The sequence below is a fragment of the Nansenia antarctica genome (assembly GCF_963989245.1).
Source record: "Nansenia antarctica genome assembly, chromosome: 1".
Classification (NCBI taxonomy): domain Eukaryota; kingdom Metazoa; phylum Chordata; class Actinopteri; order Argentiniformes; family Microstomatidae; genus Nansenia; species Nansenia antarctica.
The window spans coordinates 15,312,081-15,331,841 of NC_137674.1; the positions used below are offsets into that span (position 1 = coordinate 15,312,081).

The 19,761-nt window shown below is 42.3% G+C and overlaps 1 long non-coding RNA gene across 1 annotated transcript in view; it reads left to right on the forward strand.

Moving 5' to 3' along the window:
* Positions 1 to 2,216: 2,216 nt before the first annotated feature.
* The window catches only part of LOC308161833, a 77,435-nt gene continuing 59,890 nt past the window's right edge, over positions 2,217 to 19,761 (forward strand). The window contains exon 1 of the long non-coding RNA XR_013937567.1: positions 2,217 to 2,330. This is a non-coding gene — a long non-coding RNA (uncharacterized lncRNA). The remainder of the gene's footprint in view (positions 2,331 to 19,761) is intronic.

The following is a 19,761-nucleotide window of genomic DNA, read 5'->3' on the forward strand; positions in this document are numbered from 1 at the left end:
TTAATGTTCTCCCTGACATTTGTCTCTGGCTTACTATCCCCAGAAGCTACCAGGATGCTCTGGTAGCTTGGGGGGGTGTAAAAGTTGTCATTTATTTTGTCGATGTTAGTTTTTTGGTTGTTTTGAAATGAAACCACTGAGTAAGTCAGATTCATACTGCAACATTCCTCTGTCCTGGGGGGTGAGCCTCCACCAGTCACCACAGATTTGAATTTGAGTTTTTCTGACAAGTGTTTAAACAAGAAAAAAACAAAAACAAGACAAAAAAAACTAAGTTTGTTGAAATAATAAAAAAAAGACATTTAATATGATAATAACCTGAGTACTGGTGAGGATTCTTCAGTGTTTTTTGTTTTTGATATTTTGTAAAGAATATAATGCATTTGAGAGGAATTTGAAGAGAATGAGAGATTTTAATGTGAGTAGTGTTTGGGTTCCTTCCTTTTCCTTCTTCTCCCCCCAATTTGGCTGTTAGAGGTCTGGGGTTGTGGAATGCGGGGGTCTGGCCGGACCAAACAGCAAGTGGGCTCCTCTGAATCTTTGCTCAGACATCCAATCAGAAATATCACAATCAAATGTATACAGATACGTGGACTTGAATCGCACATGTATTGTGCATATTGGCTTGTTGGTGATTTAATAATGCTTCCAGGTTACATCCATCAACTGTTTCTCTGGAATTCATGTCCACGGTCCACACTAGTTCTAGAAGGGGCCTTGCCAGGTCTCTGTGTTCCAAACCCACACCTCCAAACCTGCTCTGGTCTGGACCTCACAGAGGGGGAGTGACTTAGTAGAAATGTACTGTGATATTTTTGTATTCCTTAAAGTGTAGCTTGGTTGAAAAAAAAGTATATACATATATATGTGTGTGTATGTATGTATGTGTATATATATATGTATGTATGTATATATATATATATATATATATATATATATAATATGTGTATATATATATATATATTATGTGCTGATTGCAAGAGGTTGTAATTTAGAATAAAAGAGAAAAAAATTGAACAGATAAAGCAATACTGAAATGTAGAGTTTACTTAATAAAGATCATTGCAAAAACTTAACTTGCTGCATGTAATTTGATGTGGGGGTGAGAGACAGGCACCTGACAGATTACTGTATGCTTGTGAGGTCATCAAGTAATAGTTTTTATTTTATTTTATATTTGTTATTAGATTCAATAATTTTGCCATCGTACAACAACATTTATTTTTTGCTCTAGGCACAGGGTCAACCATAGTCAGCGCCCCTGGAGCAATTAGGGGTTAAATGCCTTGCTCAAGGGCAACAACAGCAGTGGTAGATGCCAGCAACCCTCCAGTCACCAGCTCACATGCAGCCCCCTCCTGAGGCGGGGATCGAACCAGCGACCTTCCAATTACTAGCTGGCCTCTAACCTCTAGGCTACCTGACACCCCATATCTGACCCAAAGTGTGCCAAGAAAACATTCCCCACACCATTACACCACCTGAATGAATGCCACGGTACACAGGTGTTCCTGATAAAGTGTAAGGTGAGTTAGGCTGTAAATGCATTCCAACGATGGTGTCAACTTTTGGTGCAGCTCCTCATCCTGGTGTATTTCAGTATGACCACAAGAGGGAGCCAGAGCGTCATTTGTTAAGTGAAATGGTTCACACTGACCAGGCTGCCCTGCTCTGATGTGATGTGTGATTTAAACAATATAACCGTTTTTCCATCAAGTGTCTGTTCAGGCCTAATCAAATACGGTCATATGTGTGGTATCAATCTAAAACAGAGAATTATTACAGTGCCGCCATTGTAAATACTGGCCACATAGTTGGAGGCATAATTAGCTGCATTGCGATATAGAAACATAAGGTAATATAATAAGGTCAGCTACTTATCAAAACCACTCAGATCAAGCAACACCTTGCATGTCCCTCACACACCTGAGAGGGGAGATGTCCTCTCAAACTTGGGACAGGGAATAATCGATCGAGTGTTAGTGGAGGTGTTATAATATTTGCTTAGAAGACAATCAAGCAACCATCATTAAAAAAAAATGGATACTCAAAAACCCAAACAAATTCTGTTTTAAAACGAGCTTCGAATCAATTTTCAACAAGACAAAGCTTGTTTCGGGGGAGTAACAATGTTACCACATCTCCCCCTCTCCCCTCGGTGGCTTTGGTTGGTTCGCTCCGGAGTTTTCGGCAGAACGCATCGATCGCTGAATGAAGATGGCGGACATGCCTAAGCGATAATGCCAACTCGACTCTAACTTAAGACATTTACATGTTTTTGACTCATTCGACGTGTCGTGTGGATAGCTGCCCTTCATAAAGCAACATCGGTGAGTAATAAACCACCCTGACTTGGGATGTTTGGCCTGTCCTCTTTCACTTGGAAGCACATTGAAGGTGTGCAGTGTACTGACTGCGGCTAACCTCGCTAAAACAAGACAGAGCTAGTTCGCTGCTTACTAGGGCTGCGTTCGCAAAGTCGCTCTGAGAGCGCCGGAGCGCACACTGGGTTCAACGTCATAAAGGGACCAAATAAGTTGATTGGACAAGAGGCATTCCAAGAGTGCTGATCAGATTTCCAGAGCGAATTTAGGAACGCATCTAGCCCTCCTCAACGCCAGAGATTTCCTCCTCGTATGTTCCTGTTCATTACAGTGAGCGGACGTGGACGCATTTGTTTTGTTTACGGCCATACATAGTGTGAAGAGGCGGAACATTTGGTCAATTTCCTGCTGCATTGGTTTTTAATGTTCCTAGCTAAGCTTGTTTGCAGAACCCCGGAGTATGTTGTTAAGAGAACTAGCTGGCGCCTGGCTCCCTGTCTGTCTGTAGAGGGAATGTTATGGCGGCGCACCGCCGACGTCCTGCAGCGATGCAAAAGCAGGGTATCCGCGGGGTCTTGAAAAGTATTAAAAGTTGATAAATCAATTTTGGGAAAATCAAGACCCTTAATAAGTATTAAAAAGTCTTATCAGGATTTTACGAGGTCTTGAATTTTGTTGATATTTTTCTGAATTAGACTCTGTCCAAAGAGTTTGAGTCCTAAAAACCGTTAGTAAAAGTTCGTGAATTTGTTAGTTTTATTAAAAAAACAAAGATGAACCGGAACATTCTGTTGTATGATAGTGGTCTAGTCTATTTCAAACTAAAACTGTTAAGTTAAAGGTGTCACTGATGTAAACGGTTACAGCTCGAAGTGGCGATGAGGTCTGGAAAAATATTGACAAGGTCTTTAAAAAGTCTTAGAAAGGCATTGAAATTAACCTCAAGATTCCTGTATATACCCTGAAACGTTTTTCCACATCCAAGCTACCTAAGCAAAGCTCATTCGTTGTATAACAATATCAGTAACAATAGTTATTTTACATGGCTTAGCTAATTGACAGTAGAGTATCTTTACTTCCCCCCCCCCCCTGAAATGTGCCTAAAGCAAAGCACACTTTGACTTTTCCCACACTTATTAACTTATGTTATGTGATCTTATTGACATGTTGTGTTTTTGGAGGTGTATCTGGAGCCTCATTACATTGTTCTCTTTAAACTAGACCTGGGCCAGCCTGCTAGCAGGCCCGCTGGGATGAATAAACCACATCAACACAACCGAGAAGTGTGTTACTAGCTAGCTAACGCACACACTGACACTGCCTTTTATCTATTGAATAGCACTAGCCTGTTATGCTCCATGTCTTAAGTGGAGCATTAAGATGCATGCATTAACATGCATGAGTGCATGTCTTCAGGTTAGGTCTTAAGACGACTTAAGACATCTTGACAGACAAAAATGTCTTATTAATTAAGACATCTTAAGACATCTCAAGACAAGGTGATGGCTGGGTATGTTGATGTTGAGAGGCCAGCGAAAAGGAACCCGATGTGGCTCTTTTGATGTCACTTAAGATGACATGTCACATATGTAATACATGACGACTCCGTGGGAGGGTGTGCTGGGGACAAGAGCCCTCTCTAATGATGTTATTGCACAAGGGACCGCATGATCTTAAGGTTATTGAATGAAGACTAGGTTTAAGTTATAGCTGTTGGTGATTTATGGCCACAATAATGAGGACAAGACGCACACACTTGTAACAAGTGCCTGTTCAGAAACCTTTTTGCAGGCATCTTTTTTTCTCTCACATTCATAACTAGCTGTGATTGTTTTGTTGTGCAAAACAGACCAACGCAGCCTGTATTTGTCCTTTAAGAATAGGCCTATTAGCCAACTACACACTTTTAACGGCTTTATTTGAGCTCAAATCAACACAGACCGTTTTTCATGACTCCGAACGAGGGAGGATAATAAGCTGGTTTCATGGTTGTGGTTTCAGACCAGTTGTTCTGGAGTGGAAGGCCCCAATTAGCGTTCCTCAGTGGGCCCCGTCCTCTGTCCGCAGAGCTCGAGCTCATACTGATGTCTGAGATAAGCACGTTGTAATTAAGAAGAAGGCCTGGGGGGTGAGTCTCACAAAGAGAGAGCTTCCTCAGTGAAGGGGATCAAACTGGCCCTTTGAAAGACGGAACAAGGAACTTAGTTTTCTCTTTTAATGTGGTACTGCAATCCCAGAGCAACAGCTTAAAACATACTCAGTCTTTTATAGTCTTAGTATAAATATTTTATTTATATAATATTATTTATATAATATCTGTTTGAATTAAGGAATTATAATATTTTTTTCTCTGCCTACGTTTTAGTCCAATGCATGGACAAGTGCATCTCAAGCTTGCTTCTTGCTCAAATGTTAGCCCATAATTAGTCTTCACTTCGTTTTCCATGAAGGAATTGACCCTTAGAGCTAAGGCATAGGCCACCAGAAACGACAGACACAGAGCTGGTATTTAATTCCTTCATTCAACCCTACACGGTTGAATGACTTTACGATTTCTGGTGGTGACGATGGAAATGAGGTACATGAATAACATTTATGCCCTCCAGCTCAGGAAGTAGGCATTGAGGTTGATGAAGGTCTAAATGTGTTATATGTGAGTGTACATCATTTCAGAACATTACCACCAAAGATACAGGGGATTCCCCGAAGAACCCTAAGTGAGCCAGAGGTTTCACTCAGCATCCATTCATGTTTGATGTTATGTACTAGGGTTGGGTGTTTTTTTTTCTCAGTTTAATCGAAAACTCTGGTATTCAAAAATAGCAACGTTTTTTGACAATACGGTCATCAAACAAATCAGTTGTGATATATAGGCTAATAAACACTGTTCCTCCAGCACCGCTGTCTGTGTGGTTGAAGATGCTATCAAAGTGATGACAGAACAATGTCATTTGTCAAATTAATAACCTGTCAAAAATACTATTTAGAAGCGATCATAATTGCGTGTCACGTGACAGCTTCTCCTCAGAATGGAGAATTAGAAAAAGTTATGGCCAGCTTGGTCCCTAAAAAAAAGCAACTGCTGCAATTCGGAAGCATTTCGGGTTCTGACCGAATGACAAGAGCAAGCCTTTTATTTAGATTATTTGTGTATAGCAGTCACATCTGTGCAATAATCATGCTGTCTAATCAGCATCTGGATATGCCACACCTGTCAGTTGGATGGATTATCTCGGTAAAGGAGAAGTGCCTATTTACACAGATTTAAACTGATTTGTGAAGACAATTCGAGAGAAATAGGCCTTTTGTGTACATAGAAAAAGTCTTAGGTTTTTCAGAAGTGTTGCATTTATATTTTTGTTAAGTGTAGATCAAACCCTGGTCCATCCCTGGAACATGGGAGAGTTGTGTTGGCAGGTGTGGATTCCTTGTGCTGTTGCAGCAGCGCGGAGATAATGGTTTGTCAGTTGGATGCAACTTTCTTTCTTTATCTTCAGGGTTAGAGATTTTGGTATCAGTGTTTAGTTATTTGGCAGCTCATACCACAACATGTTCTTTACACAAATGTGCCCTCTGGAAAAATGTGTTTCTTGTGCTTAATTGAACATTTGCGCTACACTGTATATTACCTACCACTGTAAAAACAGCTGTACTACTGCTGTCATGGCTTGGTTATTACTCATTGCTTCATTACTAGTTTATTATATTGTATTGTTGATTTATAGATTATTTTTTTTACTGTTAGCTAGATTCATAAAGCATTTCACTATTGCTAAGTGACCAATACAATTAGATTCTGTTTGATATTTCAGAGGTTGATTTGGTTGGTAGCAAGCTGTTTAATTTCTGAGTGAGGTAAATACTACATCAAAGGGTATCTATTCACCTAGTGTTTGTGGCTCTGTTCTTGCTCATATGAGTCATGTATAGAGCCTGTTTGAAGTACGAATGACCTTGAGGATATCAGCCAAAGATGCCCAGGTCACATGGTGCTTGATTTTAAGAGTGGTAATGTGAGCAGCTGCAAGATTTCACCGGCAGTTCTCTCTCTCTCTCTCTCTCTCTCTCTCTCTCTCTCTCTCTCTCTCTCTCTCTCTCTCTCTCTCTCTCTCTCCTCTCTCTCTCTCTCTCTCTCTCTCTCCTCTCTCTCTCTCTCTCTCTCTCTCTCTCTCTCTCTCTCTCTCTCTCTCTCTCTCTCTCTCTCTCTCTCTCTCTCTCTCTCTCTCTCTCTCTCTCTCTCTCTCTCTCTCTCTCTCTCTCTCTCTCTCTCTCTCTCTCTCTCTCTCTCTCTCTCTCTCTCTCTCTCTCTCTCTCTCTCTCTCTCTCTCTCTCTCTCTCTCTCTCTCTCTCTCTCTCTCTCTCTCTCTCTCTCTCTCTCTCTCTCTCTCTCTCTCTCTCTCTCTCTCTCTCTCTCTCTGAGAGAACAGTCCAAGTCCTTTTCCAGACATCCTCCTCCTGCTGTCAGCCCTGCGACACATGCATTTTTCAAACATGGCTGATCAAGGAGGGAGAGCCGCGTTACAAGGCACTATTGAACGCTCTCTGACCCCCCCCCCCCTCCTCTATCTTATTCACAGCCAGGATCAATATGTGCTTTTACCTTAAGAGCTCCTGTTAATAATATAGGCCTACACTGTGTCTGAGATGCAGAGGCCGCCGGGATTTCCACTGGAGCCAGGGTCAATAGGTTGAAATAATGATGCTGCAGAGGTTTCATATGAGGGTTTGCGTGAGGCTTGGGGCTGTGGGAGGGGGTTGTGCCACTCAATTATTGCAATCTGATCCAAGCCGGCTGGAATTTTCTTTAGTATCTCTCTCTTTTTTTCTTTGCGTGGGTATGATGAATTAAGGCTGAAGGTTGGGAGTCGGTGCTAATGGAATAATTCGGACTGTTTTGCAGTGCCAGCATCTGAGCGTACTACTGGCTTACTTTGTAGCTGTTCTGGTAGCTCAAAATAGCCTAGGTCATTGTGTGATGTCGCTTTACCCACACATCCCTGTTCTCTGTCATCTCAACGACTGTGGTGTGGTGGAGAGGGAGAGACCACATGTGTTAGACATGGCTGGTAAGTTGCTTTAATGACACCTCTCCTCAGAAGTGCCTCGGGAGGCTTTGGGACCTCTATAGCCCACTCCCGTTAGAAGGAACGACCCCCCCGAGATGGAATGACCCCTCAACCTTGAGATCAAAGAATGATCTAGTTTGAATCGCCATTAGTTTAATCGCAACACCTCCCTCCCTCATCCACTTTCAGAAAATAATTAGCAGAGCCCGGAGTCGGAGTGTTGGGAACCGAGTGTTGGGAACTCCTTTTAAGAGTGACGGCAGCTGTCCTCTCAGTGGTGGCCTCCTCCCCCTGCGGCGTGGTGAGGATGAGATAGTAGGCGTGACTAATTGAATTCCTGTGCACTGCACGCAGACCTGACCCTTCTTCTTCTTCTTCTGTCTCTCAGATGTATTGACAGCTTTGGAGGTTTCTTTAGAGAGAGAGAGAGCATATGGTGTATTCATGAGCTCCGAGGTCCGATTCATCAAACTGAGCAGAGAGAGGGAGGACGGCTCTCAACATCACACACACTGGTGGTTTCAAAGGTCAAGGGTCGCCATTGGCCTCGGGAGCCGCGGCGTTCCGTAAACTGTACAGTTCCACATTCTTTATCTCGTCACCATGGTTTTGCTTTTCTCGAGGCCGGGCAAGAATGTATGAGTGAAGTGTTGCACCGTAAAATGGGCCTGGCATGCAGAGAGAATGAACGTCTTAGTGTTGGAGTACCGGAAGTCTCACTCCAGCTCCAGAGATCTGCAGTATTTGCTCAGCTTAACTGGCACTAGACATTAATTTTCCCACTACCAGGAATGAACTCTGATGTGACACAGTGCTTTTTGTTCAACATTTTTGTCATAGCTAGTCAAACCAGAGAGCACCTGGCCATTGAAGATCGGCTACATTTGCTAGATCGGCTCTAGGAGCACTGGTAAATGCACTAGGGATTAGGGATGTGCATAACTCAAAATGTTCATGGTCGATTAATCAGTGGGTGGTATGAACGATTAATCGATTTTTTAATGTGTGCCGACATTCACGAAGACTGCCCTGGATCCCTCCCCTCTACTGTACTAATAGGCAGCATCTTTAGCCACCCTGTTGGCAATTAGAGCAGTGTTTTGTTCGCTGTGGGTTTGTTATACTTCCAAGCTTGAATAAATGTCACCATGCTTGATTGGGATGGTACCTCACCTTCGTTTACGATAGCATCGTTGCTGTGGAGCCATGGTAAGGTGACTTTGTCCCACATATCCTTAGACTTTGACCCCTTAGGAACGATTAATCGATGAATCGGTTATTCTGTCCCATCCCTACTAGGGATGACAAATCTACTTGTCAGCCAATTGATCTACTTTCCAACTCTGTACAAAAGCTAGCAAGCTAACAAAGTTAGCTGGAAATCTAGTAATCCTTTTTACGTAGGTGATAGGTGGCAAAGAAAAACAGGATTTGAACACTTCACCAACTTTATCATCCATAACAAGATTGAAAACACTAATAGAAAATAGGGATGTCCCGATCCCATTTTTTCACTACCGATACCTGGGCTTCAGGTATCTGCGATACCGATATCAATCCGATATTTGTATTTATTGTTTTACTCCTGAATAATAACAAATACTTCCCCAGTATATAGTCCACAACAACAGTTGGCTATTAAAGACTGCCAGCCTTTATTCAAGCAACAAAAACAGTACTCTGCAGTACTCAGTGACCAACTGGTTTAAAGTTAAAACAATTTAAACTGCAGCATTTAGCATTGTAGAGTTACTGTCTGATTTCTAGTTTTAGTGCCTTCATGTTTTTATTCTATTTATATTCTCTTACAAATGGCAAATCAATTATAGCACCCTTTTTAAAAGTGTAGCTGTGACGCTGCTGGTGAGACCAGAAACCAGTCGCAGAATCAAAGGGGTGTCAACAATATTTGCTTTTGTTTTTTTTCATAACAGGCAACTTTTAGTTTTAAAGTACCACTCGATATAAGATACAACAGTTTAACGATCACTAAATACTTATAATCTGTGGGTTGGATTCACTGTTGCCAGAGGCTACCGGTAAGTGATACCTGGCTTGCAAACATACTTTCGTTTTAGAACGAAACATTAGCCGCTAGCTGTTAGCAGCGTTTTTAGCAGTCACCATTCTTGAGCAAAACATTGATACAAACAAACATTCAAATACTCGTGTTGTCTTGAATTTTTTTCCGATTTCAATGTATGACGCATCATTTGAAAGCTTACCATCTCAGACTATGTAAACAACCGAAAAATTACATAAGCAAATGGTTTATGATTTCACCAGCTAGCATCATGACATTGTCAGACTCATTACACACAGGTAGCTACTAGCCAACTCTCATGCCCGTGACCACTGACTACTACTGTTGTCATCACGTGAGTGACACGCCGGATCGCGAGCCCCAGATCGCTGCCTATTTTCTTTCTGGTGCGATCTGCGATCCAGCATTCAGGACCAGTATCGCGGCGATATGCGATATCAATATCGGATCGGGACGTCCCTAATAGAAAACCAGCAGATCTTTCTCCCTCTTCCAGAGCAGTGTGGTGTGTGTGTGTGTGTACTGGAGAGAGAGGCACTAGCCTCCCCCCCTCTCCCACTCTTTCAAAGCAGAGGAGAAGAAAACATTTTTCCTTATCAAATCTGGGTACGAGTACTCGTGTACTCAAGTAGCCTGGATGTGCGTGTGTGTGATGAGAAACTGCTGTTCAGATTGTGACACATCCTAGCTGTGCTATAGAACACTCAAAAGGTTAGAATGTCTTGCCATAGGCATTGAGATTCAGTTCAGCCTTGGATCAAGGGGAGAGGGGGGGGGGGGGGGGGGACTCCAGTCTCTGCCAAGAGGAGGATGTAACTTCGAAATGGCTGAGCTGTTTTGTAATTTGTCTGGGATAACAGTATGGAATGAGCTCTATTCCCACTCGAGAGTTCAACCGCCCAAAACCGTTCTACAACGTTGTTGTTTTCCCACCGCCCCTCCTCCCCGTCCTCTGTACTGATGGATACATGGTTATTACAAGCTACAAGCTACATGCTACACAGCTCTTTACATTAGGGATGCACGATATGCATTTTTTCCAACCGATACCGATAACCGATGTTTACCTGCTTCTCGTGGCCGATAACCGATATGAGAACCGATATGAGAACAGATATGAGAACAGATATCATTTCACAGTTGATAACCTGTAGTTCATGCACACCTGAAAGTAAGAAAGGCTATGTAGTGAGCAAAGATTGATGATTTAATATTCCATAGTGATCTAACTTACATCACTATTGTTAACACAACAAAGAGAACACTTCTGACTCTTCAAATGTTGAAATCATTGAAGCCTCTTTCACACATACCGTATTTTCCGGACTATAAGTCGCGGTTTTTTTCATACTTTGGCTGGTCCTGCGACTTATAGTCAGGTGCGACTTGTATATCAATAATTCATAATCTCTGACTGACATGAACTGACATACGGTAATCTCTGACTGACATGAACCAAGGAGTAACTTCCGCTAGCGCCTCATACACGATAGAATAGCCATTATACTTGATAATGTGGACATTAAACACGACAATGTGGACATTAAACATGATGTTATGGACCTTATACACAATGTTATGGACGTTAGAAACGATATTAAAGTCATTTATTCCTTCCAGAGGCTGTTTAACGTTGCAATGTTGTACCCGCGAGTAGCATTTTGCTACTTCCGGTAGCGCTTCATACGCGATAGAATAGCCATTATACTCGACAATGTGGACATTAAACACGACAATGTGGACATTAAACATGATGTTATGGACCTTATACACAATGTTATGGACGTTAGAAACGATATTAAAGTCATTTATTCCTTCCAGAGGCTGTTTAACGTTGCAATGTTGTACCCGCGAGTAGCATTTTGCTACTTCCGGTAGCGCTTCATACGCGATAGAATAGCCATTATACTCGACAATGTGGACATTAAACACGACAATGTGGACATTAAACATGATGTTATGGACCTTATACACAATGTTATGGACGTTAGAAACGATATTAAAGTCATTTATTACCTTTTAGAGGCTGTTCAAAGTTTCATTTTTCCTCCGCGACGCCATGTTGTTAGCCCCGCGCTAGCTAGCGGACTTTACACTCGATAATACAAGTATTCCTTAACCTTTCAGAAGAAGTTTCAACGTGAATTATGTCCTTCCTGGGCTTACAAATCCTCTCATGTCTCTTCACAGTGCCAGACTAGAGTCAAGCTCAACAGGGTCTTCTTTCCCCGCTGATTCCGCCAAGCCCGTTCCCTTGAACCATGCGACTTATAGTCCAGTGCGACTTATATGTGGTTTTTTCCTCTTCATGGCCCATTTTTGGCCTGCTGCGACTTATACTCGGGTGCGACTTATAGTCCGGAAAATACGGTAGTTCTCTGTAACTTCAATGGAATCCCAAGCTGTGCCGTACAGCCATTTTCGCCGTTCACTCATGAGTCAAATGCCGGTAGATTCGCGTCTTGCTCCCTTTAACACATGTCGGCGTTTCCCTGGTTGCGAGATCTAAACTACTAGAACTGAAAGCGACAGGTAACAGGCACGTAACATCCATATGCTGTATATATAAATAAATATATTTGACTACCAGCAAGACACCGGAGCACTCGTATCTATAACAAACGCGGAGATTATATGAGCCCCGCGTGAGTCAGCCTTTCCGTAGAAATACATCGCTCCGTTATATATCTAACGTTACATGTTTTAAGGCTGATCTGTGCATGATAGTGCTGCATTATGTTGATCTATTTATATCGATCTATTCTTGCCAATTCCTTATTACCAGTGGAAAGGGGGAAGGCTAAAACACTTTGAATGGAATAGATAGGACTTTCCGTTCAATGGAGGAAGCATGATACTCGCAAGTTCAATTCAAACAGTTTCTGAAAGCAGAGAAGTTGCACTTTTTGAACAGTTGAACTTTTTTAGGCTTATTATGGTAGTTCACCGAACTTTTGCCGAACATGTATTGCAAATTGCAAACGCACTATCTGCCTCAGAAACTCTGAAAAATGTCCACACCGGGGAAGCCATGTTTCGCTCTCGTCTCTACACTGCGTGGCTGTACGCAGGCGCAGCATCATGAGCGCGACAACCGGAACCGGAAATATTTCCGGCTTCATATTATCGTCTCTATATCGGCGCCGATAATATCGTGCATCCCTACTTTACATGGTTATTAAAAGCTACATGCTACACAGCTCTTTACATGGTTATTACAAGCTACATGCTACACAGCTCCTTACATGGCTATTACAAGCTACATGCTACACAGCTCTTTACATGATTATTACAAGCTACATGCTACACAGCTCTTTACATGGTTATTACAAGCTACATGCTACACAGCTCCTTACATGGTTATTACAAGCTACATGCTACACAGCTCTTTACATGGCTATTACAAGCTACATGCTACACAGCTCCTTACATGGCTATTACAAGCTACATGCTACACAGCTCCTTACATGGCTATTACAAGCTACATGCTACACAGCTCTTTGGAACCTGCATCACACAAGCTGAACTGCAAAGGCATGCTAATGAATCTGCACTCTGCAGTGCCAGGCCACTGTTAATCAGCGTACCAGCTTGGGAGAGGGCTGGAGGTGGAGGGAGCCAGGGCAGTGGGATGGGTTTGCCTTTAGGTTGAAGAATTTGAAAATGAAACATCAAAGGGAGTGAAAATAGGATATTTTGAAGTAGCGGAGTGCCAGATTAGTCCCTCTAATCTCCTCAGGGGGTCTCTGACTGGATTCGGGAGATCTCATACTGCAGCAGAGAACGCCTCGGCTTTCCACCGTGTTGGGACCTTAACCTCTCCCACTATAATACATTTACCAGTTATGGAGCTTAGCTGTCGCTAAGGTCCTCGGCGTCGGTCCTTGGTGTGGATACTTTGTGTGGGTCGTTGCTTAACGTGACATGCTCCGTGTGTTCCCTGTGAAGTGAGAACTTGACTGAACAGTTATCTAACCATTTAAAATTCTGTTTTCTGTCAAGCGCAGCAGCAATGTCCTGAGCCCAGGGGTTAGAGGCTCTGAATCCAGATTACCACATCTCATTGCTGAGGTTTGAGACTTGCAAGCCGGCTCTCGTCATGTTAGTGCATTCGTCTGGTACAGACACCTGTTAGTGGTGCAGTACTGATAAAAGCCCCAGCCGAGCGTAGCCTAGCGTAGCCCTCATTCTATCATCACTGTTCCCCTCTCCTCGTCTCCGCCAAGGGCTTTATGTAATTGGAAAGATAAAAGACAAGTGACAAGCAGTTGGTTGTGAAAGCTCAAATTAATTATATTACCATTCCGTCTTTGGGTCTGTTTTTACGTGTGTGTGTGTGTGTGTGTGTGTGTGTGTGTGTGTGTGTGTGTGTGTGTGTGTGTGTGTGTGTGTGTGCGCGTGTGTGTGTGTGTGTGTGTCTGTGTGTCTCTCTTGTGTGTGGCTGTTTGTGTTTGGGAGAACAGAAGAAAAGAAAAGCAGGACAATCTGGTTAGAGGAATCAAGAGTTGTTGTTTTTTACTTTATTATAACATCCCTTAGTTTTGATGATTAGAATGTTTTAATTTGCTGAGTAAAAACGCCTCAAGCTATGCAGTCAGATTTCACTGTCACAGACATTTTTACTTCACACTTTTGTTTTGGATGATTTATGTTTAGTGCTTTTGAGTTATGTTTATATTTAATGATTCATGTTTTATTTTATGCTTTTGGTTATTTCATGATTCATGTTTTATGATTGTCACGTTTTGAGGTGACTGCATAGGAAGCCCTGGTGTATATTAGGAAGACAATTAGTAGTTGCCCCTGGGCTGATGGAAACAGGTTAGTTTGGTCGCCAACACTATTTTTGACCACACACCCTGTTCCTTAAATCACTCTTCCTTACCGTCAGTTTTTGTTACCTGTTTTTCGTTTGGATACTTGGATTAAGTTGAATATATGGACAATAAACAAACAAAAAAATCTTGCAACAATACAAGGACTGCGGAGTGCGTTAATAGCCAGCCCAACTCTTACTGTTCTCATGGCATGGTGGAATGGTCGATACAATTGCTCTCAACTGCCAAACCTCAGACTGCACAGATGGTCCGCCTGTTCTCGCCTGAATTCTAGTTGGTTGAACCAAGCCATATCATAAGTAACTGCTCCACCTCAAAGATGAAAGGGAGTTGGGAAAAGTAAATCTGCAACTCCCTCAACTTTTCCGCATTCATTGTCATGGTAGTTGGTACTATAATGTGTTCTTTATCTTCGACTACTGGTTGGTTTTTGTGGCGCTGTTCCGACTTTCAGTACTTCAGCAAGCGGAGAATTCCAGTCATCTCCAAGGAATCAGGTCTGACATGTTTTGCTTTCAGACAGTTTTTTTTCTTCAAACCGGCGATCACTGTTATTTTCATTCTCTAAAATGTTGCTATCACAGAATACAGTACACTTGTATACTTAAGCTCCTACATAAACTAAGAAGGACACAGGTTAAAGTAGGTCTATACCATTCGTGCTTGAGATCACGTTAGCCTTGTGAGAGGAAGGGAATTAGCTCAAACACAAAAAAAGAGCGGTCAGTGGTCGACTGAAAGAATACCTCAGTGTATGTCCACCATATTTAATATTTAGTAACAAGTAAGCAGTGGGGTTTACCGTATTTTATATTACTGAGAAAAAAATAAATGTGGTCAGAAACAGGATGTGAACCCTCGCCTCCAGAGGAGATTGCGTCCTGCACCCAGCGCCTTAGACCGCTCGGCCGTCCTGATTTGTGTTTGTTAGTGGAAGTTCAAGTACAGTGATGTCTTGTCTCCATTGAGTTAATTGTTGTTCCTGCACTCTTCTTTCACCCAACTCTAAAGCTGTAAGATAAATCAATGTGTACTCTGCACTGTGCTCCTCATAGGCCAAAGCAGGGGTGAAAAGTTGGCATGCCTCAGGCTTTTAGAGTGGAAACTCCTGTCTCCGAGACAAAAGCTCTGGATAGATTATGTGCTTCTGCTTAGTCCAAAAGAAAATCACTCTTATGTTATCCATAAGATAAGATACCCATATTTGATCAACCGTCTGCTTATTCCCAGACTAGACAGTGTGGTGGTGTGTGTTTACCAAACACCAAGAGAAATGTTTCCACTTGCTATCAACAACTAATGCTGCAGAATTGCAAGCCATTGTTGGTGTGTGTTTCTTTATTCAGCCTTCAACATGGTGCCCTCTCTCTGTGTGGAGGAGGTGAGAAGGGACTCTGCCAAACTGTCTGCCTGTTTGCTGCTCATGAGCGTAGAGCTTTCAGCGGAAGGCAATTAAGCGAGCTGTTTTTTCACAAGCTCTTCATGTCCTGAAGTTCTAGGTGATGTAACACGTCAGAGAAGCTGTTTTTACATCTGGAAACATAGACATAACACTTCTCCAAAGGGAATCCTACCGGATGCATACCCTGGACACTTACAAACCCAAACATTTGGTGCAGCTTGTCGCAATTGCCTATGGACGGTGATTACATTCAAGAGTAACTTTTAACTCAAATATTACTTTCTCACAAAATTATAGTTGTTGGTCGCAATCATCCCGCCCCAGCCCCTGGTAAGTAGTTAATGGTGCTAGACCAGCCCCTGTTAAGTAGTTAATGGTTCTAGACCAGCCCCTGGTAAGTAGTTAATGGTTCTAGACCAGCCCCTGGTAAGTAGTTAATGGTTCTAGACCAGCCCCTGGTAAGTAGTTAATGGTTCTAGACCAGCCCTTGGTAAGTAGTTAATGGTTCTAGACCAGCCAGGGCAGTAGTTAGTTAATGGTTCTAGACCAGCCAGGGCGGGGGAGCTAGTCTCCCCCAGGGAGAAGAAGGGGTTGTTGAGATCGTTGTCTCTTGAATTGCAGGTTTCAATTCCATCACCATTTCTCTGGTACATGGAATTAGGGCTGTGGAATTTTCATGGAATTGAAACGGTCGGTTGGTTGTCATGTAAATAATCAGTATAAAGGTCATAACCGTTTCACAACGGGGACACCACTCTAACTTCATCACAGTGCCAGAAGTGCCTGCCATAGGAACAGAAATATTGCTTTTTTATAAATAGAAATGGAAATGGAAATAAATAACAGGCAGCTGCCACTTGCATGCATCAATGCATGCATATCCTTTTAAAATAACAGGCTAAAAGAGCAAAATAAACATGTGCTATTTAATAGCGAAATAGCTACAGTATAAAAACGTTGTTCAGTCTGTCATTAGGCCTCTTTTGTGCCAAGTTCACAAGCATATTTATTTACGTTGTCCTGCTTGAGACCGGACAGGGGTAACAGTGTTCCCTGCTGTACTAAAAACGGCTGTGATCACCATCAACCATTGCTCGTTGCGCAAATGCCATCAAAGGAAAGCGACCCTGGTTGTCACACCACCATGCCCGGAGATCATCAGTGGTCCAGCGGCTCTTCTGGTCTGTCTAAGACAGGGGTCTGTCTAAGACAGGGGTTTACTATCAAAAGAGCTGTTTTTGGCCCAAAAGAATCTGTCTGGAAAACTATAATATAATAATATATGCTCTCTTATGAGCCTTATAATGAAGCCCATTAAGTCTAAATGTGCCTATTAACATTACTAATAGGTATAAATGAGCATTCATTCAAATGTTTTAGTACATATGACTAATCAGTGAGCGGTGGGCTATTTATGATTATTTGGTATTTTAACTTTTCCATTTTCCATTACAATAATAGCATGTTTTGTTGCATTTATGAAATTATCCAACTACAATAAAGAACACTGCCATTACCAACAAAAAAAACACAAAAAAATCCACTGGCATGTGTAGGCCTACTCTCCCTGAGTTTATGCAAATGAATAAAACAAAAAGTAGCCTACTTTATAATAAATTAAACATATAGCAGTCTAATAGCTTTAAAAATAGTAAAAGTAAAAAATAATAGTCCAGTTTCAATGTAATTTTGACTTAAGTCCAGTTCAGTGCGAGGTACAGTGTGAGGTTTTTTCCTCAGCCACGTCCAGCCACCAACCCTGCGGCCTGAGCATACAACACAACCATATCAGCTGAAGGTCGTTCAACTCATTGACAAAATCACAACTTGCTAAAACAGATGGTTTGCTCCAAAAGAACAGCCTGTTAGGATAGCGTTCTCACCCCAGTAATGCCATTTGTGTTTCTGAACGTCACTGCAGATCTTCAAGGTCGGGGTGACTTACTTACTCCTGTGAATGCAGACATGTTCAGCAGGGGTGGGTCAACGTCCAGCGGTGTGACAGGGAAGGATAGTGTATAGAACTGAAATTACATTTTGAAAATATGATTTGAGCCTAGCAGAACACATCCCATATGTCAACAAAAACAAACAATACAGTATAACAACTCCTTATTTTGTTGGTTATGAAGAGGTACAAATAAGCGATTCTTTAAGAAAATATAGTATTTTATAGCTTTATCTGAGAAATAAATAATAGAATCTTTTACAGTCATAATTTGTCTGCAATCTCATTTTGTAAAAAAAAAGTGAGAAAATCGTGTTGTGATCCCAGTATCACGAATCATGAGTTGCGTGCATCGTTTCATCCCCTAGTAGTGGTGTCACCTTCACAGGCCTACCTGGAGTATTACAACAACCAAGAAACAACTATGCTACATCTCTCTTCCATGGCACACAGTCTCTCACAACATTGTGTTACACAATCAGATCCCGAGGTCTAAGGTACATGTCATCATGTCATCATGTTTGAGCTGATCCACTTGTTCTGTTGGCAGCAGCGGACGTTCTTCCTGTAACTCAGGTTACACAACACTGCACACCAACGGGCTTCCCCATTTCTATTAAAGTTAGACATAATATAGTCACAGCAGTCTATTACTCTCTCCGATTAATACACAGTTATCATATATTTACTGATTATTAGTCTTAGCAATAGGTTTTTAAGCATTATCATTGAAATATAATATTTAGCCCTATTGGATGAATTTAACAAGAATTAGCCTATACATTTTTTTAACGCATTGTTTGTCTGTCCTCAACCGGCCCACCACCCCATGACCCTGGTCCCCAGGAGGAGAACCTTTGGAGAAATGGCAGAAGGAAATTGATGGGGAAATGAATGAATGAATGAATGAATAGTTTAAGGACCACACGACCTAGGTCGGTGGAATTTGTTGTCGGTACAGCTCAAAAAGCAGTGTCAAAAAAACATACACACATTTTACATGACTATTACATGGACATGAAACACACATAACCACAAGACAAGACAGAACATATTTACAATTTACAATTTATACAGTGCAGTGAGTCAGGTATTGAGAGTCCTTATGGCAGAGGGGAAAAAACTGTTTTTGAACCGGGATGTTTTGGTGGCCAGAGATCGGTAGCGCCGTCCAGAGGGCAACAGTTGAAACAGGTGGTGAGCAGGGTGGGAGGGGTCAGAGATAATTTTATGTGCTCTATTTGTGGTGCGTTTGAGATACAGTGATTCAACTGATGGGAGAGGGGTGCCTTAATTTTAAGGGAAAGAAAGTTTTCTTCTTCCGTCTGACAGATACATGGTCCTGCTTTATTTGAAGCTAGCCTTTCGTGACAAAGTGAAAGGTTCTCCTGGAGAACATGGCCCCAGGGCCGCCTGGTCCCCCAAGTCTCACGCTTTGGAACTCTCTCCCCACAGTGATCCGCAACACCCCTACCCTGGACACCTTCAAATCAGCCCTCAAAACCCACCTTTCCACCAAGGCCTTGTCCCCTACTTTAGCTATTTGCCGTTGTCTGTCTCTGTGTTTTTCTGTTTTCGTCTAGCTGACTGTCGTTCTGCAAACTTGTAAAGCGTCCTTGGGTTCCTTGAAAGGCACTATATAAATCTAAGATGATTCTTATTGTTATTTTTTTCTCCAGAGTAGAGGAGTCCATACAGTTGCTGGCTACCATCCATGTAGCAGCTACAGCAGATGAAAAAGGCACTGCGTTACTGTTTTACTGTATACTTCTGCCAAAAATATCTGCTGTACTTACTGATTACAGCTCTGTAGCTTCCCGGCCCTGGCCTCTGTGGAACAACTGACTAGTATGCTGGGACTGGGACTAGGACTGCATGCATGGATGTGCACGCTTCGCTCCTCCTTAATCTCTGGGAAATCGTTTGTGTGGGGAAATGGACCGTGTAGTGACACCCACCCACATCTCTTCTCTCTCTGTGTCTCTCTCTCTCTCACTCACTTTTGTGTCCCTTTTTTTTATCACTCCTCTCTCTCTCTCTCTCTTGCTCTCTCGCTCTCTCTCTCTTGCTCTCTCTCTCTCTCTCGCTCTCTCTCTCTTTCTCTCTCTCTCTCCCTCTGATCAGCATGGTGGCTGTCGT